Source organism: Girardinichthys multiradiatus, chromosome Y (genome assembly GCF_021462225.1).
Source record: "Girardinichthys multiradiatus isolate DD_20200921_A chromosome Y, DD_fGirMul_XY1, whole genome shotgun sequence".
Classification (NCBI taxonomy): Eukaryota; Metazoa; Chordata; class Actinopteri; order Cyprinodontiformes; family Goodeidae; genus Girardinichthys; species Girardinichthys multiradiatus.
Genome location: NC_061818.1, coordinates 12761876 through 12787838, shown reverse-complemented (window position 1 = coordinate 12787838; position 25963 = coordinate 12761876). Strand labels below are relative to the sequence as shown.

The window sequence follows — 25963 nt, the reverse complement described above, 5'->3', positions numbered from 1 at the left end:
TGCATCATTACCAAAGGTCATTACCCCTAATCACGTAATAAACAACTCAGCCACATTTTGATGTATTTTCTGTGCTCTTTAATGCTTTTGAATTGCCTCCATTAACTATGGGTGAACACATAAATTAAATAAGCAGTACAACATAAAAGAAACACATAACATTGGGGGGCTTCCACTGTATAACTATTTTTGGTCACCTAAGCTCTCTCCGCTGCAGCACCAAGCACAGCACTTAAGAAATCAAAGACCACCAGGCTTACTGTGCTGTCGATGTAGAATCTTGATTGGACTGCTCGCAGACTGATGTAAATTGCTTCACAGTGACCCTAATCACGAAGAATGAGTCTGACAGCTTGCCCTGATTACTTCAACAGCCATGTGGGCATGCAGATTTGTGTGTTTGCATTTGTCTTAGAATTTTTGACAGCGCTGAGCGCCTTCCCACACCCACCACCCTCTATCTCTTTGGTGCAGACCACTGTAAACCTTCACAGCACCAAATAAAAACACTGGAAGCAGTGCCAGATCTCATGCCATCCCAGCCTGGCTTATTGCTAACCCTGCATGCAGAGACGGAGTAAGGCAGGGGTGGAGGGTTGGAGTGGAGTTTGTAAAATTGTTAGTGGGGGTGGTGCTTCAATAACAACAGCTTTATCATTAAGTTGGACTTTCTGGTTTGTTAGAGTACTGTCAGCTTTCTGCTGACCACAGTTAATGTGATTACTGGCTCAATCTTAACATAAAGAACATGAGCGAACAATCACACAAGGACTGGCTATGTGACAACGTAGAAAATTCCTGCAAAGAATTGCATCAAATTTCAAAAGCTACACTGATGTTCAACTGCGTGCCCCCAGGGGTTTACATGTTAACTGAGAAAAATATCTCTTCACAAGGATGACTGAATATTCAACCCATTGATCCCTCTTCACTTTGTTTTTCATTGATCTGGCTAACTGGCCCTCAGCTGTCAAAGCCAAGGAGAAGATGACTTACAAGACCAAGATGCATTAAGAAAAGCTTCCATTATCATGTTCTGCTGGAACATATAGGTCCTGAGTAGAAGTATAACGTGCGCCAAAGCAGACTGGGTCTTTTTCCTTTCTATAAAAGAGATTATATTTTGGTACGGATGTTTGAGACACAAAATTAGGAATACAGGCTCAGCTATGTATTAAGTCTCCCACTAATATTTGGAAAAATGTGTCATACCAAGTTGTAAAGAAACCACACATTATGTTGTAGCCATCAGCAAACTACTGGCCTATATCTGGCTGGATATCAGAATTTGTTCAGAATTTGTTCATTTATCTTAGTTGTTTCCTGGCTTTTCCAGTGGGCTAAGCGTTTTGGCTTTTCCAGAAGCTTAATTAGCCTGCATTATCTGTTACAAAACCACTTTTGATCTGTGTTTAGGATCATTGTCTGATGGTGTTCATGTTTCAACCATCTAGCTTTTGATATGAGGAGAAGTTCTAGAATTTGGAGGTAATACACTATTTTCACCATTGCAGCCACTTCAGCCCCTCAGCATGATGCTTCCACCACTATGGTTGACCATTATAACAATGTTCTTTGGTTTCTAAACTCTAATAATTGCTTCTTCAAAGATTCTTCTTGTCCTTATGGCAAAATACCGACTTTGTCTTGTCAGACCATAAATATTTTCTCCAGAAGGCATTTGGCAGCTAAAATTTTAATTTTGAGGCAAAGGCTTTTTTGTTGTTCAGTACCCTCTTTTACACCCCCTGGTGTAAAACCTGCTTAGCTGTTTTGAACCTTTGTGGCTTCTGTTGTTCCCAACCATTCCTACCAATTATTGATGCCTCTGAAGGCAAAGGTTTGTTTTGATGGTTGGAACAAAGACAGGGGCACATGTGAAAACTATTTTTGGAATGTATACAGCAGGTTATCATCACGCTTATGGAATGGTGCCAACTTCAACCATTTTGAGAACTTTAAAAGCAGGGTCTGTTCCAGTAAACCCATTTAAATGAACTCTACAAATTCTGCCAAGAAGGTATTAAGATGAAATGATAACTGGCTCTTGCTAATAGTAAAAAAAAAAACTGTGTGGTTTCCTAACAAATTTTGATAGAAACCATATTCAATTTTGAACTTGCAGAGATTAGAGAAAAGTTTAAATAAATTTTAAGTAAATTCAAATTTGTGAATCCAATTCTTGTTCTAAAAAAATGTACTGACATTGATTGGTGTATGATCATTCTACCCTGGAAAAATAACACTGCAGATATGTCTTAAGAAGCCTACAATCAACAAGATATTTATGTCTACGATTGTGATTGTATGTAAACTCAATGTACTTCGCACTCTACCCAGATAAACAAGACACTTCAACTTCATCCTGACTGTGACTTAAAAATTAAGAACCTGTTGTTTTGTTGGAGGCATCACTCAATACATAACACCATCACAATGGCCTTAGCTCCAAAGTTATGTTATAAAATGAATGCTTCAATGGATTACTTTTATTCATTTGTATATCTTCCTCATTCAACAGCAAAATCATCCAAAGACAACAGACAACAATTGTATTTGTTTCCCAGTCACTCCAGTCTACCAATGATGTAGGTTAGGTGGTGGAAGAAAAGGTTATCCATTGATTAAAATTCAAAGTGTTAACATCCTGGAGTAAACACTGAAATGACACATCGACACGCTGTTACCTTGAGACGGTCAGACCAGCATCACAAACAGCAGCAATCTGCACTGAAACAGATGGTAAATGTGCAAAAACCAGTACATGTTTCATTTATGGCAGACAGAATTTTTTATATAAACAAAACTTTTATTTGAAAAATATTCTAGTTCCGTTTATGACCTGATTAGACTTCTTTTTAATAGATGTTAAATAAACAGTAAACAAAAGATAGTACTTTAAGTTTGCTTTCAGTTAGTATTGTGCTCATTCAGGTAACTGTCTTAATTTTTACAGCTATTAAATAAACTGTAACTGTATGATAGCCATATGTAAATATGTTAACCAGTAAGGTGGACCATTAAACAAAGTAAAAAAAAAAAGAGTTTCTATCTCTGTCTTCTCATATCAGACCATGTCCTGCTCAACATATAAGGATATAATTAACTCACCAAAATGAACTGAAGCCATCCTTTTTTGTGTCAGCTTCTATGTTATACTAAGACGAAATTTGTTGATATTCAGTGCTGAGAACAAGTCTCAGATTTCTTCTGTTTGTTTTTTGTCACACTTTAATGTTTCAGATAATCAAATGAAGGTTAGCATCAGAAAAAGATAACCTGAGTAAATACAAAATGCAGTTTCATTATTAAGGAATAAAGCTATCAAGACCAATGTAGCCCTATGTAAAAATATGAATCAGTTTATTTAAATTATGAATTAACTGTGATTAGACACGTTTTTGGTTTAATTAAAACTATCCACACCCAGGCCTGACCTGTAGAATAAAGAAATAACTTAAACAAAACCTGCCTGACAACATGAGGTAGGCTAAAAGGTCTCCAAAGGCAACACACCATCCCATGATCAAAATAAATTGGAAAATCAAATGAGACAGAAAGAAAACAACCAAACAAGAACATCACATCAACAGTCAAGATAACTTGCTGAAACTGATGGAACCATGAATTCTGCTCTCTGGCAAAAAAACAACATCCTGGAGGAAGGAGAAAATCTGGCCATTAGCTCGAGCAACTGTGGGTTATGCAGCTGGACAATCATTAAAAGCACACCAGAAGACAATCTTAAAATAGCTCAAAATAAAAAAGAATAAAGATTTTGGAGTGGCCTAGTTAAAGTACAGGCTTAAATCCAATTGAGAAGGCCTTCAGGCTCAAATCCACCCATTGTGGCTGAATTAAAAACATTTTCAAAAAAGTTGAACAAATTCCTCCACAATGATGTAAAACACTCATTGCCAATGACCTCAAATGCTTGATGGCAGTTGTTGTTGCCAGTGGTTTCACAGCCAGTTATTAGGTTTAGAGTTGATAACCTTTCCCATTATTAAAGTTAAAGTAATTCTTTCCTAAATAGAAAAACAATCTTCACTGAGTGAAGCAAATAATGGGCAACAATGCTGCGAGAACTGTCGCCATGGCCCCAAGTCTCCCTCTTTCATTAAAGTAAGGATAAGAAGATAATATAATACAAATGATGCAAGCTCCTTTCCTCATATGTGGGTCTGACCACATATTGTGAAAGCTGTGCTTCAAAGTAAATCCTCCTGTGGTTTAATTATCTTGTTGGAATAGTGTGCTTATTGCTCACTGCATGGCTGGTTTTCCCATGTCGCTGCATTCACAAAGGAAAACTAAAGCAGATGTTTGACGCTGATGTTTCTGTAAATCTCAAACTAAATGCTAATTAACTTTTCCATCGATGTAGGTTGAGTGTTTACATAATGCCACATACATGAAAAAGCTGCTGATCCCATGCAACTTTGTACTACTTTTCCCAGCTGAGCAACAGCTCATAGTTTATCCAGGTTTAGCTGGATCCTCAGGACAAGAAAGCTGAGATTTGAGCTAAGAAATTATAGTCTGATCCCTTTTACCCCCTGGCTGTAGCTCTGACAGGGCTAGCATGTGAGCACGTGTTTCAGAGATTGTGTGAAAATAAAAGAGGCAGAACAAACATTTGTCGGGTATTTTGACATTCCTACTAGAGCGTTGATTGTGCCACTGTGTTAGAATATCTGTGGCCCATGTAAAAGTATTTCCACATACAAAACAAGAGCAGGGAATTCTAACATAAAACCAGTAGATTGTCTTTTCATGTAAAGGCATGTTTAATTTTCACAACAAAAGGTTTGTCCTGTTTCACTGATGCATTAATGGATGTCTTGTAGCTCCTTGCAAAGCGATTCATAACCCTTCATTTATTTGTCACACTTCTAGCACAAACGTCAACGTACAATGCCGAGAAAAAGCAGTTACCCGCTCACAGATTTCTTGTTTTTGCTTTTTAAGCCAAGGAGCCAAAGTTGTTTGAGTTTAAGGTCATGAACTATGTTGTGAATAAACATGTTTGTTGGAACCATGAGTGCAACAAAAGGTGGTTAAGGGGAGCTGAATACAATCTTTTCAGATTTTTTTGAAAACCATGGATCCTTTTCTTTCCACTTCCCAACTGTGCACTACTTTGTGATGGTCTATCTCATAAAATTGAAATAAAGTACACTGAAATTTGTGATTGTCACATGACAAAATGTGAAGAATTTCAAGGGGTGGGGATACTTTTGCAAGACACTGTATGTTTGAGCACATTCTGGGGTGCTGTATTTCTAATTGTTTAGTGCTTTACCTTTACCTATGATGGGATGGAAAGCAGACTTAAACTTCAGCAATGTAAGGTCAGACTGGGACAAACTAGATGCAGACAGTATAGACCAGTGAATACCTACCCTCTGCTGCGCTATAGCCATAAAAACCTTTTTGCAATGTTGTGCCCTTCAGGACACACTGGGTGCACTAAAGAAATGAGAAGAGAAAAATAAAAAAAAGAAGGCACCCTCTGGTTATGAGAAAATAAGATTAGCTGAGCAGTATAAATATAAAGTGCCCTGCTCACTCATGATGCTGAGGCCATTCATTTTGTAGAATTTGTCCTCAGAGTAATAGCAGAGAGCTGGCTGGGAGACAAGCAGGGATCAATCAGAGAGCGTTAGCCTGCCAAGAGAAAGTGACCAGACCAGGAATCACCTGCAGCCATGACTTACTAACCACTAAGAGTCTGACTAATGGAAAAGCTTCACAAGCGTGGGTGGGAAAGATGACCAGACTTTTCCAAGATAACCTAATAAAACCTTTGTGGCAATACAACTTTAAAACTTTGGGCAACACATCTATCTAAATAAACAGGAACAGATTATGAGAGAGGTGACAGTCTCTATGAAAGGAGAGGAAGTCCTTGTGGTTTCCTAGGTTCTGAGAAACCATCTGCTGTGTCATTTAGCTAGTTAAATGATTATGTTCATGATAGCACAGTAGGAAATACACTAAATAAATGTCAGATCTTTACAAAGAAAGAGGTTTAAGGTTTGCAAACAAATTGCAATATTTTTGGAGCAATGCTCTTAGGACAGATGAGACCAAAGAGCAAATGTCTGGCCAAAATGCACAGTGCTGTGTTTGACCTGACCTGAAAACAGAATATCAGCACAAAGACCTCATAGTGACTGTAAGGCATGGTGGTGGAGGTGTGGTGATTTTATCTTGTTTTCATATAATCTCATGGACCAATACAAAGAACATAAACAATTATTAAGTGAAAGGAAAGTGATTAATTGTTTTCAGTTTGTTCTAATAATAACAATCTGAAAAGTGTGGTATTCATTTGTATTTAACCCCTTTACTCCGATACTCCTAAATAAAATCCTGCTGTAGGCAACAAAATACCCTCAATAGCCGGAACACAGTTTAATCCATCCATCTGAAAATGGGAAGAGTATTGCACAGCTGCTAACCTAGCACAGCAAGGTCTTCCAGCTAAACTTCCAGATTTTAAAAAGAGAGAATTAATCAGAGCAGCAGTCAAGAGGTAACTCTGGAGGAGCTCCAGAGATTCACATCTCAGGTTTACGAAACTGCTAACATGACAACTATTTGTTGTGCAATCCAAAAATCAGGGCAAATATTAAAAAAGGGCAATATAACAATCCATAAGAAGTCGTTTTTAATGTTTGCCACAAGCCATGTAGGGTAAGACCTAATGTGTGGAAGAAAGGACTCGGGCGAGAGAAGGTCAATACCTAACTTTTTGGTTGACATTTAAAACATCATATGTGGCGGAAAAGTAACACTGCTAACACACACCAAAAACATCATGCCCACTATGAAATATAAGGGTCGCAGCATCATGTTGTGGGGATGCTTTTCTTGAGCTGGGGCAGGGAAGCTGGTTAGCAGTGATAGGAAGATGGATGAAGGTAAATCATGCAAGAAATCCTGTGATAGAGGCTGCAAATGAGATGAGACAGACCTAAGCATACAGCCAGAGCTACAATAGGTTAAACCAGGGATGTCCAAAGTGCGGACCAGGGGCCATTTGTGGCCCTTGGAATAATTGTGTGACCCTAGTTCAAGACTAGTACAAATTTGGCCCTCCAGATTTTGGAGCTGATGCGGGACACTTTTTGTATTTTTTTAGGATTAGATTTTCAAGTCAAGTCAAGTCAACTCTATTCATGTAGTGCTTTTCAGTAACAAGGCACTCAAAGCACTGTACCCGAGGAAAAACATTGCAATGATACAGAAAATCAAACACAGAAAAACAAATCAAATGACATTAATAATCCTTGGGAGTTTACTGGTAAGAGCTGGTTCTAATCCAATCTTTCCAATAGAGGTAATTAGCTAATTAAGTCCTCTGTGGTAAGGAATTCATCCTCTGCTAGAAGAAAAGTGACAATATTAATCCTTGAGGTCGCTGGATGAGGCAGCTGTGGTCCCATCATTCAAATAGTAACAGTCATGGGCACTCACTGAAGTCTAAGTAGAGAAGCTGGGTCACTGGTAGGTCCAAACTTTTTAAATACTAATAATGTTTATCTTTCACTGGTATGAAATTGTTGTAATACAATCCTTCTAAGAAATCTAAAAATCTCTGGTCATTGGTGTAAAAATAGCTGTCAAATTTTCAAATACTAATAATAATTGGCTTTTGCTGGTAATCCTTCTGAAAATCTATGAAAAGTAATAAAATCACACATTTAGGTAAAGTGAGATAGGAGGGAAAACAAAAATCATATTTCAGACTCTATTCTTAGCAGAACAGAGTCTGAAATAGTACAAAACACCTCAGCAGGGGTAAGCAACACACACATAAGTAAAGATTTAGGGTACGGTGAAATCTTGAGGGTGTGAATATATAAGTCTGAGTGTGTTTGCAAGAATTAGACTGTCAACACTGATAGAAGCGCCATTGTCCTTGAGAAGAGAGGTGGAAGTTTTATCAATCGGCCGCATAGTCCTATCAGCACACAGCTGGTAGAGGAGTGCTGGGGAAGAGCGTCGTGTTTATATAACATCCAGGAGATATTTTGTCGATAGCTAGTTTGCAGAAGTTGCCAAGGCCACATTGGGGAGCCAGATTTAGAAAAACAATAAATGTTGTGGTTCAGGCTGTTGTGAATTTCCAACCACCTTAAGAGTTTTACTGGTATGTCTCAATTGTGAATCCAAATAGCCAAATTTCTGGTACTTTCTGCAGATCTGGAGCGTACAACTTCTCCAAGATTATATCCTTTAACCTCTGAGTCCAACCGCTGCCAGGCTGCAATTCTGTTCAAGAATCGTGTCCAGAGTGTTGATCAGCTACAGACTCCATCTAACATCGCAGGCAGCTTTGGAACGCTTTGAAGAGCTGCCCACATTTTGCAAATCACTCCATAAGCCAGGTAACCACCAACTCCAAAAAGCAGAAATCCTGTTATCAAAAGTCCAAATATGTACACATTTTCTATGTCCTCAACCGACATCGTAGTCAGGTACACAATCTTCCACTGCTGCCAAGAATCCATTGTGTTTCCAGAGAAGAACGCCCCGTCTGGACAAGAGGGTCTCCTTTACCCTGAGAGAATTTAAGTGCACCCTTTCATCAAACATTTTGACAGGTGGGCGGGACTTCCGGTGAGGGCGGGACTTCCGGTGGGGGCCATGTGGTTGCCATGTGGGCAGGAGGTCACGTGGTCAAGCAGGTGGTGTGTCCAAGGGGGCGTAACCGTGGATGCTGATTGGTTGTCGTCATTAGGGGCGATACCTTAAATGAGTCAATTAAAACACACAGGGGTGTGTTTAAGGGTGTTATTAATAATCTGTATGTTTTTTCAGGCGTTAATACATCTAAAAAAAAAAAAAAAAAAAAGACATGCATCCTTTTATATTTTAAAGGTATAATCAACTTAATGTTGACCTATCACATGTAATCCTAATAAAGGAACTGTGTAACCTGACAGAATTGTAAGTTAATTTTGCTTTACAGCAGGACCTATTTGTTGAATATATGAGCCAGTCTAAATCCGTTCAAAATAGAAAAGACCTAAAAAGTAAATAAAAAAATTGTGCTTCACTACATCGATGGAACGAGAAAAACCCTCAGCTTCTGCGTCAACATACTGGAAAAGCAGCTGAAAGAGGTAAGACGAATATGAGATTAACAGAAAAAAAAAAGAACATCAGTATACTGTTTCCAAGTTACAAATTGACTCTAGCAATGATGTGTTTGTTTTTGAATCATGAGAGACTCCATTTTAGGAAAAAGGAATGATAATTTTAGTTACCTGTAGCTTTTCTAAAACATTTACTTTTTCATCTTAGAGTACAAGGTTATTCGGGGGGGGGGGGAACCCGGAAATTGTGGATTCTACTTCTGATAATTCACAAAAGCACAATGACATCTTTAAACGTAAGTAAGTAAGTAAGTATTCATTTTTAAGAAATCATTAAATGCATGTGAATGTTCTCTAATTTTGTTTATATATATATATATATATATTTGTTTCTTTGTCATAGAACCCACCGCTGATGACCTTGATGATTTCATCTTGACACAATCAGATTATGGTAAGTAAATGTTAAATGCAATAAAAAAAAAAAATATATATATATATATATATATATATATATATATAAATATATATATATTATAGTTAACCCTTGACAATGTTTCAATTTATAGATTTGATGAGAAAGGTAAACCCGAATGATCAAGTTGGAGGGTTCAGTGGCTGGAATTGACAGTCAAAATTGAGAAGGCGAATTATTTCCAAACAAGAGAAACCCGCAACAACAACTGAACTTTCTTTTAACACAGAAATTAAAACTGATTCTTTGAATACCCCCCCGTCAATTATCATCATTTCCCCTGAAGACACACCGGATAAGTTACCAGCACCACCAGAAAGTAAGTAAGTCCTAAGAACTATCTATTTTTTCTTTGAGAGTGAATGTATTTTAAGCCTCAGATAAAAAACTGTTTACAGATTCGACTGAGAGCTCTGTGGCAGACACAGCTGTCGAGCAGCAGCAGCAGCAGGGTAGAAAAAATAAATAAAAATTAAATAAAAACAATATATATGTATTTTAAGCATAGTTCAATAAAATGTCATATAAACCTGTTTACAGATACATCCAAAGATGCCACATTGAATCCGCCCACCAGAAGGTCGCTTTTCAAAGATCAAGACAGCTTTCAGCAGAGAGGCACCGTTTCAGTTCAACAAGAAGTGAAATCTGGAGGTTTTACCACAAAGAATCGGAGTAAGATAAAAAAAAAAAAAAAACTTGTGTATTTTAAAAACTATTTTTTGTTTTATTTATGAACGCTGTGCTGCGCAGCGTAAGATAACTTTTATTGTCTTCTGTTTTTACAGAATATTTAACCCCGGCCAAAAGACAGCGACTCTCTGCGCTACAAAGAAGAGCAACACTAGTGAGTGGATTAATGAACGGTACGTTTTAATTCATACATACATACTGAATTAATTTGAATTCCTTTATTTTTTTTCCAGCTTTAATGTGATTATTTCAATATATATATATATATATATATTTATTTATCTATTTATTTATTTTTTGTTCATTCTCCTTACAGAGGTAACGTTGATGGTAGGACAGATTGGCCACAGAAACGGACAACGCAGGAAGACAGTCTCTACAGCCTCACGGGATCTTCGTAATAAGGCCTCATCGTTAACGCTTCTGGCAGCATGTCAGATTCTGTTAAAGAAGCATTTTGGTGACATCAAGGTGATTTTAAACTGAACTGATCACTGTGTTTTTTTTTTTTTTTCTGTAGGTTAGTTTTATTTTATTTATTTTTTTCTTATGTTCATAGAAATGGATAACCGAATCAGACTTGCCCTGGATGAAATAAGAAATTTAGTTAATGAACTTAACGAAATTCCCGTTAATGCAGAAGTAGCAGATAACATCGTTTTAAATGCATCTCCTGCTAACAGTGAAAATGTAATAAATGAACATCAGCACGGTGACGTTTTAAACGTAATCAATCAGGCTCTTGAAGATTTAAATAGCGCACCGTCTCCACACAGCATTGAGGAAAATGATTCACCTGACACTCATCAGAATCCTTCTACGTCACGCGCCGCAGATCAGCACGGGGGTCATTTCAATACGGACGTAGCAGTTAGTTCTGATCAAATAGAGCGACATCCTCCAGCTGTGGTTGAACGTGAAAATTTTAATAACCATGAAATAAGGAGACCTTTTACCATACCGCCGCCCTGTCCAAGTGACGTTCCAGATTTAGCAGCATTCTATACAGACATCATGCGTATTATCATTGAATTAGCCGACGCTGCGAGATCGTTAACCAGACGTAACGACGTTGTGCAGCTGGAATTAGTGGGTGAAAATCTCAATCGTCACATCACATTTACTGTTACAGATGATGGAAATATGATCCTGCCTGCTTTCGAAAACTTCTTCGACGATTTAGTACAATCGAATGCAAATATACCTGTAGATAATAACATGGAATTTGTTCTTCAGGTTGTTAATGACCCAGCAGGAGGTTCTAAGCGTAAAGCTGCAGGAACGTTAGACTGTGAACTGTTTAATAAGAAAATGCGTCATTTGTATATTATAAACAATACCGGTAATCAGTTATGTTTTGCAATCAGCCTCGCACACGTCTCTGATCCTGAGCTCACGGATCACCGTGCTGTAGAACTGGGGAGGAGATGGCACCATCAGGCAGGCCTTGACGAGCAAACAGCAGTTACTTTTAGTGATATTGGTAAATTTGAAACCATTCTGAAGAGAAAAATTGTAGTGTTTCACAGAACCACGGGCTCTACTGCTCTGTGTAAATTTGAGACCAGTTTCCCTGATCGTTCAAACCCTCTGTTTTTGCTGTTATTTCAAGGTCATTACTATGGGATAAAAAATCTCAAAGGTTTTATGGGGTGCAGATATATTTGTAATTACTGTTACGCCAGCTATCAGAATGCCAATACACACCATTGTGAAGGTTATTGTCCAGTGTGTCGAACATATAAATGTATGCAAGAGATTAGCAATCCTGTAAACTGTGCAGGCTGTCAAAGAATCTGTCGTAATTCTTCATGTTTCAGCAGACACAGGGAACCGCGCATCAGAAATAGTGCTGAAAGGCCTATGAGTGACTGTGAGTTGGTAAAACTGTGTAAAGTATGCAAACGGATATACGTTATTCCAATCAGCAAACCGAATAAACCACACGTGTGTAATGTAAAATGCAGTATTTGCGGTGAAAATGTACCCCCCAGCCTAGACATTACATGCGATGATCATAAGTGTTACATTCTGCCTTGCAGTGCAATTAATCAGCTTGATGATAAACTGATTTTTTATGATTTCGAATGCCTCGTCAATGAGAGCGGCATGCATACCCCCTTTCTGGTCTGTGCTAAAACGTTGAAAGGTGATGAATGGTACGCTTATGGACTGAATTGCACCCAAAAATTTCTCCTGCATTTCAGGAGGCCAAAGTACAGAGGCTTCACCTTAATAGCGCACAATGCGCGGGGGTACGATGGTTACCTGATCCTCAATGCAATGCTGCAGTTAGGCATTAAACCTCATCTCGTCATGGTAGGAAGTAAACTTCTCTGTTTAACCGACCCTGATTACAGGTTAAAATACATTGATAGCCTGTCCTTCATGTGCATGAAGCTTAGTGCCATGCCGAAAGCGTTAGGCTTTACCGATCAAAGCAAGGGTTTTTTTCCCCACCTATTTTCCTCTGAACAACATCTCCAGTATGTAGGGGCTTTTCCTCCTCCATCCTGCTACGCTGTAGAACGCATGAGTCTTCAAGAACAACAGGTGTTTAGCAGCTGCTACAGAGAAGCGAGCAAAGAGGTCTTTGACCTTAAGAAAGAAGCTATTCGTTATTGTAAAAATGACGTTGAAATTCTTTTTCAAGGATGCTTAAAATTCAGAGACGAGTTCTTTAAGGAGACAAGTGTGGATCTGTTTAAAAGTATCACAATAGCATCAGCCTGCATGAAGGTTTTTGTAACCAATTTCCTTCCTCCTCAAACCTTAGCCATTCCATCACCTCTGGACTACAGACGTAGCAGTAAAACGTTCTCCAGCGCGTCCATTCAATGGCTCGGCTGGATTGCAGACAGCAGAGCCATATTTATCGAGCATGCATTAAATAGGGGTGAAAAGAAAATCGGGCCATATTCAGAGTACTTAAGAACTCTGCCTTTCGGTTATTAGAGTTGAAGAAGAAATAAAATAAAAAGTCACATGGGTTTACAGGAGATTGATTTTGATCCTAGATTTAGAGCACCTTTCTCATGTATGATAGTTGGACCCAGCGGCTGCGGGAAAACTTTCTTTGTAAAAAGTATTTTACAAAACTGTAATCATGTCATGGATATTGTTCCAGAAAATATTGTATGGATTTACACATCTTTTCAACCCATGTATGCTGAATTGCAGAAGATGAATAAAAATATTACCTTTGTGGAAGGATTGCCTCATTCTTTTGAAGATGAAAACCTGTTTCCTCCTGATCAGAATCATCTGATTATTCTAGACGATGTTATTGCTCAAGCCTCAGATGATGAAAACGTGATGAAGGTCTTTACCCAGTTTCGTCACCATCGTAATATGAGTGTTATGATGTTGACTCAGAATGTTTTTCATCAGGGAAAGTTCAGTCGCACTATTAGTTTGAACTGTAATTATATGGTGTTGTTTAAGAACCCGAGAGATAAACTCCAGCTGAATATACTAGCCCGCCAAATGTTTCCATCTCAAAAGGGTCTCTTCTTGGAGAGTTTTGAAGACGCAACGAGAGAAGCTCATGGATATTTAATCATCGATTTTACGCCTACCTGCCCAGAACATTTCAGACTGAGAACGGGGATACTTCCTCAGCAGTGGCCTGCTGTGTACGTACCCAGAACAAAGTAAGTCATCATGTCAGCGCGTATAAAAAGGAATTTACCATTATTCAGAGCTTTGTACCAGGCCTGTCCACAGAAACGTAAAGATATTCTCGCACACTGCTCTCCCGACTTTATTCAGGCTCTGTGCGAGATTGCACTGAATATCCTAAAAGGTAACATTAAACTATCACCCTCTCAACACCGACAATTGAAGAAACAAAGAAATATCATCAGATTGTTGGGTGATAAAAGAACCGGGATAAAAACTAAACAGTTGGCTCTCAAAAAGCAACGAGGTGGTTTTATTCTCCCCATCTTAACGCCTCTTGCACCCTTGATCGGTGATCTAGTGGGTGGAATCATCAGGAGATAATGTCTCTCAGAACATCGCAGAAGATGTTTCTCATTTCCCCTCATCAATTCAAGCGTCTGACCCAGTCAGACACGTCCATCAGACAGACGGCGGAGGAGAATTTGGATGCTGAAATGAGAGCGATATTAAACGAGCCGGGTTTGACTTCTTATGAAAAAAATCAAGAGATACGATGCTCTTCTCCAGAGGTATCTGACTTTACTTAAGCAAGGTGTCAAAAAAGAAAAACAGCGGGTCAGTTTAACGCTGCAGCGTGACACAGAGGTTCCTGAACATGAGCGGTCCCAAGAAAAACAAGGCCCAGGGCAGGACGAGGCCCCTAAGGATCAGGTTCTTACGGAAGTACTGAAAAGCCTTCCTAAACACAACCGTAAAAATGCCGAGTACATTTTGAAGAAATTATCCAAAAGAAGTGAGAGTTGGACTTCGCGAGGTGAATTTGTATTTAACGGAAATATTATAAAGGGGTCCCACATGATTGATTTGTTGAAAAATCTCATGCTTCCGTTTAAAAAAATCTGGAGCATCACAAACCCGAGGATGGTCTGATTTTCTACACTCCATGTCAGAAGTAAACATCCCTATATCTTCAGTCATTAACCCTTATGCTCGTGAAGAATATAGACGTTTCAAAACAGAGGGTACATTGATTGAAAATGGGGGTACACCCCCCAGCGTTAAGCAGAGAAGAAAAAGAAGAAGAAGGCAGATAACTCATTCTCCCTACTGGTCGAGATCTGAGCTGGAAGATTCAAAAAATGCTGATGAGAGATCAAAAAGGTCTCTTCGTAAGACGACACTACCACCCCGATGGATTACATTTTCACCATAAACCGTTATAAGAAAATGAAACATGTAGCCTATTTCTTTTATTCAATAAAATATTTATTGATTATATTTTTCAAGTCTAACTTCGTTCTCTACTTCACACACTAACATATGATATCATTACACAAATATTAAATCATAAGAAGAAAAAAAAAACAAACAATGAAAAAAAAATAAGACATTTTAAATTCCATAACAATCCAGAAACATCTCCAAAGAGCATGTTCCGTGAGTATAAAATGTACAACTTTGATTAATGACACATTTCTGATATTTTTTCACAAAGTTAGATACCATTAAATCATTCTTAATCACATCTCCGGTGTATTTCGACAACACTTGCTGCAGTGATAATCCGCACGCTCTATGACATAGATAAAAATGCAATGGTGACCGCACACAGTGGACAGAGTGTTTTGAAGCTGATTATTATGATACAATATTTTTGAAGATCTGTCTTCTAAAAATGTTACGATGCTTGACGGGTAGAACTCGAAATCCGGAGAGAATCCATAAGAGTCAAAAAAGCTGGATTGACCATTCTCATCCAATGTCAGAGCTAGCCAGTGTTCTCCAGGCATGTGTGAAGGATGTGTGTTCACAATAAAGTAGGCCGGCCCTGGGAATTTGTCAGCTAGCAGCGGCAGCTGGTCGCACGGCCACACACCGCAAAACAAATCTCCCAGCAGATAACGCATCAGGCTCTCAATTTCATGATTATTCATGCCTGATTAGATTAATAATAATCCACCAGCACACGCCTCTTTGAATCAATCTCTAAAATAGAGTCATAACAAGCGTAGATGATCAGCGTGGTGGTATATGGCAACGGGTTTCTGAAGCGCATTTCCAATCTTAAATTCCCACTGGAAACTGGAGATAGAGCATCTGTGTCCTCGCCCGGGTTAAGATTAAATGTGAATAGAGAGTATCCTTGATTAAATTCCTGACGTGATATACTCAGTGGAAGATCTTTTAGATGTCGTCCTGTAGCCGTAAACAAGTTGTAATACTCTCTCACTGAATGACCTTGGTTAAAATTGGGCTGGAAGGCTTTAGCAGGAATTTGTCTGCCATCCTTACACAAAGCTAAATATTCCATATCAAAATGATTAAAGTCAAACGGACTGAGATTGCGTGTTCCTGTAAAAGCGTCATGATCCAGTAACGCAATCACCACATACTTGGGAAAGATGCCTAAGAAAAGATTCTCTTGGTTGCATACCCTTGAATTTTCAGGGATGGAATATGTTTTTACATTCACACGTGAAAGTGGATACAGAGCATTTGCTTTCATTAAAGCTGAAGCGTGCCCCAGTCGTACAGCTGGAGAGACAGTAACTTTTTTGATAAAAAGAGATGCTCCTAATATCCTGAGTTTGAAAGTGGAGTCTCTTGCTGCCATGAGACAAAAAGAATCGTTGGCTCTTGTAAGTTTAATTTTGAGGTCAACAGAGTTTAGAAGAAGTCTTTCACAGAAAAATATGTCTGCATGCAGGGGGCCTAGGAGATGTACCTCCTGGAATTTGCCGTAAAGCCTGCTCTGCTGTTAAGACCTTGGTTAGGGCCGTTAGTTGTAACAATAGAGTTCAGAGCACCTGCAGTGTCTTTATAAAAAAGACCAGAGCTAAACTGGGTTTTTAAAAAATCCTCAGAAAAGTTTAACAATGTCTCAATCATGGCTCTATATGGATGTGTAGCGCTGGATTGTGAAATCATTCGATCTCCGAGAGTGACGTCACACTGACTGAAGATGGTGTTTAACGGGTAGTTGATGAGCCCTACAGGTGCATCATCTGGCAGGTTTGTTCCATTCTCGTTAGTAATTTTCACTCTGAGATGCAACAGCGTATCGTTGAGATCCAGATACTTTTCTCCGTCTCCCGGAAGGAAAAACTCGATCGGCCCTTCATCAGTGATTGCTGATAAAGGCTGGATCTCGGTGTAAATTTTATCTTCGATCGATAGCTGCGTCATCGGGGCAGAAAATAAGTCCAACTCTGCCAGCGTGCACTCTGATGATTTGTTATGTAAAAGAGCCATTATTTAAATATATCAAAACTTGCGGATTACTTCCTTCCTCTTCGTTTGTCAGCTCCGACTGACCTCCTTTTTCGCGTTTGTCGTTGTTTTTTAACCGTCCTTAAACGATCACCAGGGGGTCTTGTTCTGAGTCTTTTGGATAAAACCATAATTCCTGAACCTTCTTGACCGTCAGTGTGTGTAGAACCACTCATTTTACTCAAGGCTCTACCAATGACATCCGAAGCGATATTTGATGCAGCCGTTTTAAGATGGGGTTTTGCAATTGCAAATCCTTTTTTAACCAGAGGGGATACGAAGCGGAATAATTTAGAAAATAATGATCCGATTCCGCGTCCGTACATGACAGGGGCCCCATAAAACCCTGGCAGATTACCGCCTGATTGACTTACATAGTAATTTACAAAGCGATTTGGATCACGTCTCAGACTTAGCTGTGCCATGTTCTCTCTTGCCTGCTTGATGCAGTGTTGAAGGACCAGCGTAATATGAATGATAACCAATCAATCTTAGAGGTTATATACATATCTCTGGAATAGTTTATACAAATACAATTTATCTCAGGCTACGTTGTGATATCACCGGTCTGAAGTGTAGTCTTATGACGGTCTTTCCATAGACGAAATTTACAGGAACGTTTTGGTCCGATTTAATTTCTATATTGATATTTTCAATATGTCTTCTGGAGACTGGAAGGTAGTGGGCGGGGTTAAACGTCTGAGTAATCATATCACTGAATGTGCCTTGTACTTTGACGGTCCGCAGTAAAGGTGCAAAAGTGTCGCCTACTATTTGAGGGCTGACCACGTCGCTGTAACAGTATAGGTGATAGAAACCAGCCTTTATATCCACCGGAAAAGGAGCCAGTTTTGGTTCAGAAACATGAATCCATTCCCCTGGTTTCACGCCCATCATATAAGCTAGAGTGTTGAAGAAGCGTATTTCATACGGACTGTTTGCTTGAAATGCAAATCTCTTTTGAACTTTGCTGAATTTAATGCGTAAACCCGATTTAAATTTTTTGAAAAACATTTCCATCTCTGTCTCGAGTTGAATAACGCAGATTAACTAAAGTACTGGAATACTAAAAAAAAAATAAAAATGATACAACAAGTCATCAAACATGTGAGATCAGTTTGTCAGTCCATAGCACTCTGAAACAGAGTTAAGTTGTTTGAGATGTTTCTCATCGACCATGCGATCATAAACGTGCGCTATTGCACTGTGGATGCCTTGTACCGATTTCAGTTCATATAAAACCGTCTTGGCAATCGTCTTCACTCTGAAGTCATCCGCTTGTATGCTTCAAAGTACCAGAAGATTCTGAATAGCAGGAATGAGTTTGGGGGTTACGAGTCATCGTACGATGCGTTGAAAGTTGACTTGGTAATAATCCTCCCCCAGTACCTCCAGGCAATGGTGTTGACGCTGGCTTGGGTGGTTCGTTATACATCCATAGCAGGTTTCTCTGAGATAGTTCAAAGAGGTTATGTTGAATAAATGAAGTATCGCTGTTTTCACCGTATTGATGAGGGTGGTTGAGAACCAACCGTCAATTTCGTCCTCCTGGTTACTCTCATCCTCTGCTGAAGGCTGAGGGTCCTCCATCGGTCCCAGGGTTTGTGTAGGGGCTTCGATAGAGGGTGAGTAGCCGGTGGCTACCTCCTCCTCCACGACCACCTTCATATCTTCAGGCAGGACATTCGCGTCTACAGACTCAGCCATGAATAGCGGTGATGGTGAGCAGAGGTCTGGAGAAAGCGGTAGATATTTCATGTTGTATCCTGTAGGTGATGCAGGACTGAAGTGGTTCTCTGAGAATGAGGATGTTGAGGTGGATGGTGAGAAGAGGTCAGGGGAAGGCGGATGATATGGTCCAATGTTGAAGCTTTCATCGTGCTCAGGAGAGAAGTGGATCTCTGCTCGGTGGTTGTAGAGATCCCTGTATGGTGTCGGTCCACTCATTCTCATGATACGATTCTCAGTGTCTGTGAGCTTGCAGTTATCCCCCCGTATATATATCAAAGGAAGGGGCGTGTCCTCAGAAGAGGGTTCGTTCTAAACGTAAAACAGGAAACGTCAGCGTTTTTTTCACTGACATGACATCGATCCAACTTCGTGACTTTTGGAAAAGGTCGGAAAGACGATGTCCAATTTCACTCATCTTCTCTGCCCGAGCTTCAAACGGCAGAGCCAGCATTGTCTTGAATACGCCGCAGTCTTGATTGAAAGCCTCCAACACAAACAGATCTGAGGGACTCGTCCGGTTGTTCCTGCGTCTGCTTGCCCGAAAAGACCAGCGGCCATTTGCTGTGGTTTTTGACCCCCACACTGCGCTAAAGAGAGGTTCTCTCTCAGCTATTTCAACATCGGATGGTATATGAAACATTCTCGTCCGTTTTACAGGTCGAGGAGACAGTTCATTTTCTTCTTCTTCTTCTTTCTTCTTCCTCCCTCTCCTGCCTTGAGACTGTTTCAGGGCTATCATTAAGGTGCGGTATTGCAAGCTTTAACACAGCCCAGTCGCTGTGGGTGAGAGTACACAGAGCCAGTGATCCATTAAATACCTCATCTTGATCCAATTGATACAGGCAAAGCTCTCCTATTTCATACATGAAAATATAACCCCAGCTGCCAACCAGGCCATATGGCTCCAAAGACCATTCTTCCTGCAGAGTGTCGAACGGGGGTCTTTGTACCCTGCAGATGTAGTATGTTGATTTCTTAGGAGCATTCAATTCACGGGATGAATACTGGTAGACGGTCACTGGGGTTTCGCACAGAACTGACATACCTCTTGGCCGAACCGAGGTCTGATTTTCAACCATGGTTGTTGAAGTTGATTTTGGATCCTCATCATCGGTAGAGTATGTCATGACGGGAATTCCGATAGGTATCTCCGTTGAGGAAGTATATGATGCAGTTGCTTGTTCATCATCATCATCTTGGCACGCGTTGCGTTTCTCCTCCGCTTGACGATAAACTCTCTTAACTCTAGCCATTGTTGAACGGGTGTTCTTTTTTTCCAACGAATGCTGCATGTAAAGTGCAGAGTTTTATCTCTGTATTTAAAGTAAACACTAAAGCACGCCCTATTGTTTTCATTGGATTATTCAAGGTTTAACGATGCTTACAAACACACTCCCTCTATTTTTAATTGGTGCTGAAGCCAAACAGTTTCAGATAATACCATATTTGTCTTGTTCTATTTATAACAAACACACCCCTGTGTTTTAATTGACTCATTTAAGGTATCGCCCCTAATGACGACAACCAATCAGCATCCACGGTTACGCCCCCTTGGACACACCACCTGCTTGACCACGTGACCTCCTGCCCACATGGCAACCACATGGCGCCCATATGGCGCTCACCGGAAATCCCGCCCTCACCGGAAGTCCCACCCACCTGTCAAAAAGTTTGATGAAAGGGTGTACTTAAATTCTCTACCCTGTCTTCCTGTCGAAACAAATTTGATCAATTACGTTGAGAGTCCAGCTGACCAAATCCATAATTTAAAAGTTTGGAGGATATGCAAAGCAAGGCTTTGAGAAAAATACAGACAAAAAGCAGCAGCAGGGATCAGCAGGGAGGGAGAGAAAACGCGCGTCTTACACCAAGAGCAAGAGAAAAACATTTTCAATGACAAATTTATATCTTCATAATTAGAAAATGTTATGTACAACCAAAAGTATTTTGGCTTTATTAGCCATTTTCTTTTTGCTTTCATTGTAATATCATGGTAAGTAGGGCCAAAAACATCAAGGGACTTTTTACTTAGAAACAGACTTGGGCACCCCCATTCATTAAACATGGCTAAATCCAGCAAGGGTTTTTGTTTTTTGTTGCTGGGAATAGAATAAAAACATTTTCTAGACCAGGAGTGGGGAACCTTTTTTCTCCCAGGGGCCATTTCAATTTTCAAAAAGTCATCTGAGGACCACACTCAAATTGTAAACCCTATTAATGCAACAATTATAGATTTATAAAATCATAGTTTTAGTTGCTGCACATTTATTTTTGCAAACATTTGTACATTTCAGTTTTTTTGTTTTCTTTTACATTTGGTTTCTTTCAAAATACAAAATATTGTTATAAAATACCACCCAAATAAAATTGAGGCATGTACAAGTTGATTGTACAAATTACAAATATTTCTCAGTTTTACATCAACACGAAGTAAATCTTTTTTCTAATATAACCAGTTAAGGTGCTTTGAAAGCCATAAAATAAGCACAATGGTGTTCTGTTTGACAATTGCTACATTAAACACACTCACCTAATGTGATGGCTGAAACTGGTTCTCCTTAGCTAGGCGTCTGATATCTGCTGGAAGACATGTTGATGCCACACGCGGCTGATTTTCCAGATTGGAGTCTGTAAGTCTTGAGCGGAAGCGACTTTTTGCCAGAGTCAATTTAGAAAAGAACTGCTCACAGCAGTGTGTTGTCCCAAACAGTGATACAAACTTGAGCACATGTCTCCTCAGGTTTGGAAAATCCTCAACACTGACATACAGTTTGTAGAAGTCCAGCAAAGGAAGGTTGTTGTATTTGGCTTTGATCTGATCATTGCTTTGAAGCTTGATGATCTCCAGTTGGAGGTTGTCTGGCACATCAGATGGTTTCACATTAAATGGTGTCGCAAACATGTTGACTTTCTTCTGTTTAATTTTCACATCGTGAAATAGTTCATCAAAGGCCCGGATTAGTTTTGCACACTCTCCAGCGTATTCACTTGTTACAGCAGGGTTTTCCTTTTGAAGATGAGGAAAGTGCACAGTGTTACCACTTCCCAGCTGATTTTGCCACAGTCTTAACGTTCCTTCAAATGTCTTCACATGTGAGAGCAGAGAACTTAGAAGTTGGTTGGAGCCTTGCATCTTGATGTTCAGCTGTGACAGGTGCTTGGTCATGTCCACCATGAAGGCCAGATCACAGAACCACAGCTCATCACTGAGCTCCACTGCAGGTTTCCCTTCATCTCCATGAACTGTTTAACTTCTTCCCTCAGACAATAGAATCGTTCAAGCATGTTTGCACGACTCAGCCATCGTACTTCACAATGGTACACCAGATCTCCATACTCTGACTCCTGCTCCACAAGCAGCTCCCTGAACTGATGGCTATTTAGCCCTTTACTTTTAATGAAGTTTACAATGGAGACAACAATTTTCATTACATCATCTTCAGGGAATGAGCACACAGACTCTCTTGATGCACGAGGCAGTGATATATAACTAAATCACCTGGATCGAGACCAAGGCAGCTAATTTCATTTTTCATTAATGCAGTCAATCTCTTTTTCGCGCCAACCATCGCTGGTGCTCCATCTGTAGCAAGCCCACTCATCTCCTTAAACAGGCAGTTCAAATTTGTTCATGGCCTGGACAACTTGATGAAACAGATCTTCACCTTTGGTTGTTCCATGCATAGCTTGCAAAGACAGCAGCTCCTCTTTTGTATCAAAGTCTGCTGTGATCCCTCGCACAAAAACAGCTAACTGTGCAGTATTGGTGATGTCTGTTGTCTCGTCACAAGCAAGAGAAAAATACTCAAGATTTCTTGCAGTGTCCTTTAGCGTTTTCTGAATATCTTCTGCCATATCAGTAATTCTGTCTGCAACAGTTCGGGACAAACTGATGTTTTCAAATAATTTTACTTTGTCAAGAACTAGCAGCTCTGCAGCAGCAATGATGCATTCCTTGACAAATTATCCATCTGCATGAGGTTTCAACTTCTCAGCTATTAATTCTCTCACCACAAAACTTGCTTTTATAATATTGTCTCTGTCGCTCTGTGGTCTTATAAACGATGATTGTTGCACATCCAAACTCCGATGAAGCGCTGTAACTTTATCAGTTCGCAACTGCCATCTCAGCTCCTCCAGTTTAAAATGCTTACTCCTGTAATGGCGTTCCAGATTGGACTTTTTCATCACTGCCAACGCCTCCCCACAAACTAAACACACAGGTTTGCTTTTCACTTCGACAAAAATATTCGTTTGTACATTTCTCTTGAAAAACGCGACATTCAGCATCTAGTTTTCTTTTTTTTACCGTCGTCATGATTGAAACCTGTGCATCAACTCTATCTCATCTCATGTTGTGTTCAATGACCCTGATCCTGGCTCGGACACTTGCATTACTGACGTTTATGTATCAGAAATACCATTTCTTACGGTTTTTTTTCTTTGCCAAAACTAAATTGTTTTATTTGTTCACTTGGAATTGCTTGGCGGGCCAGACAAAAGGATTCCAAGGGGCGTATATGGCCCGCAGGCCGTAGGTTCCCCACTCCTGTTCTAGACCAACAAAAGAGAAAGCATTCAAACCTAAAAATAGTCAGGAAAACTGTACACCTTTCTTTATTAAACCAAATATCTGAGACCTTTTTGTTAGATCTACAAAAAAAAGATTTTTACCTTGTACTAATAAAATATTGCATGTTCAATATATTACTGAGCAGGTAAAAAAGAAAGAATTCACAAAAAAATTATTTGCGCTTTAATTTGGGAATAAAAATGGCCCCCTGAGTACTTTCAACTTGGAGATTGCGACTCATGCTGCAAAACGTTTGGACACCACTGGTTTAAACAGTAACTACCCCAAAACCTCAATGAACTGAAGCACATGTACAAATGAGGGAGGGTCGAAAGGGTTCTGAGAGGCTCATGAGGTCATACATACTTGGAAGTTTGATGCTTTGGTTGGTTTTGGATCCATTTGTTTTCTTACACTCTTCCCAAAGTTTAGTTTATACATTTGATACATTTATGATTAATTTTTCTTCATCTGATTTCGACTAAAAGCTTTAGATCTGGAAAGGACTGGGATTTTTTTCTAGCAGCCTTGAAACATGAAACATTAATTCTTGTTGCGGTGTTATTAGGTGGCACAAAGGTCATGCTCTTTAATGTTAGTCATGTCAGAGAAAAAGCATCATGGTTGTGACCCCTGACCTCAACTGCAGAGAAGAGGGGCGTGTCACCATATGGTTCTGATAGAAGGACTATGTATGTTTGTGTTAGTGAGAGAGAGAATGACGGCTGGGATGATGAGACCCAAGGGATTGACACGACAGGTTAACAGAGCATACAAAGCCAATCAGTTGTCATCATACACACACAAAGCCATAAAGATAACATATGAACGTGAAATCTGTTTATAGACAAGTTAAATGCACACCTGCTTTAAACTGTAATTATTATTGATATTGGGCATAAATTGTACCGGCCCGACCCCTGTACTACAGCCAAAGCTACAATGGAAAGGTTTCAATGAACACATATTCATGTGGTATAATGGAACCGTTGAAGTCCAGATCTAAATCCAATGGAGAATCTGTGAAAAGATTTGAAAACTGATGTTCACAGCTACTCTATATCCATTCTGACTGAGACTTTTTGACCCCTGGTTACGTAGGCTGCCTCATAATGGATGAGCACAGTCATCTGAACGCATCAGATCAGCATGCATCAGTGGCCATTCATCCAAGTAGATTTCCTCAAAGAGAAAGAGCAGCATGGAAAAGCTAAACCCTAAAATTAAATGAACTAGAGCAAAACTATGCATCAGAAAATAAAATGCATGTGACCTGAATAAGTACAGAAATTTCCTGTCTTGGAATGGAATCAGGTCATTTGTCTGTGAAACCCTATAGGTGTATATGAAAGAGAAAGGTAAAAAGCCTTCTGTTGAATAACCTTGTTTTGCTTAAGGTTTAATGAATTGGCTTTAATCTGAAAAAAATGTTGCAAACTCAGTCATAAATATAAGTCAGTTTGCAAATTAAGTCAAGAAATAATTGATTTTAGTCAAATTACCAATGGCACATTTATTGACACCCCTGCTGCCAAAGCTATGTACAAGACTGAGGTCTTCTATAACATCCATTCTTTGTTGCACAATCTAGATCATCCAGACTCCGGGGTCCTCTCTTATGCTCTCCACATCGAAACCACAATGAATAGTTTGGTTTGGTTTTCTGCAGGATTTAGGTCTGGGAACTGAGATGGCCATTGAAGAAGTTTGGTGACTCATGTCTCTATTGATTTAACTATATGGTTTTTTTATTCTGTTAAAAGGCTAAATGAGAACCTGATTTTGCTTCACTAGTAGTCTCCACCAGATTTTAATTCAAGATCTCCTGGTATTTTAAAACGTTCATGATGATATGCCTCTAACAAAGTTTTCAGGGCCCTTGGGAGAGAAGCAAGCAGTGGGCACAAGGTGTATTTTCACAGTCATCATTTGCTTTATGTCTAACCAACCTAGACTGTTTGTTGGAGCATCAGGGAACCCAGTCAGAGCTAACAGAGCAATTGATGGAGCTGAATACAGGGCAGTTGTGGGAGGAAATCTCTAAGGAGTGCCAGAAGACTTAAGACTGTTTTAATGACCCAGTCAACAACCAAACCTGAATCCAATTGTGAATGTCTGGTAAGACTTCAAAATCTATGATCATAGTTTCTCTCGATCAAATCTGACTGAGCTGGAGCTATTTTATATCACATCACCACAGTATTTCAAAAGGTACCAACAATTGTGCCATGTGTGATTTTCTTAAAGAATATGATCAATTTAATGTCTGGATCTTTTAAAATGTTGCTGTGCGAGATTATGCCACTGCAATACTAGACTGAATCTTTATTAAATTTGGTGAGTAAAAAATGTGAGAAGCCTCTGACAAATGTTGATAATCTTGTCGACAGCCGTCTTTCATAACTGCCACGAAACTAGATCTGCTTAGACAGCGTTGAGGAAAATAATGTACCTTTATGGTCTATGCAAGATGCTTATGGAGGAAAT

At 39.5% G+C, this 25963-nt stretch overlaps 1 protein-coding gene across 1 annotated transcript in view; it reads right to left on the bottom strand.

Annotated features, from left to right (window-relative positions):
* LOC124863878 (microtubule-associated serine/threonine-protein kinase 1-like) overlaps positions 1 to 25963 on the bottom strand; it is a 97913-nt gene that overhangs the window by 70593 nt on the left and 1357 nt on the right. The gene's annotated exons all lie outside the window — the stretch shown is intronic.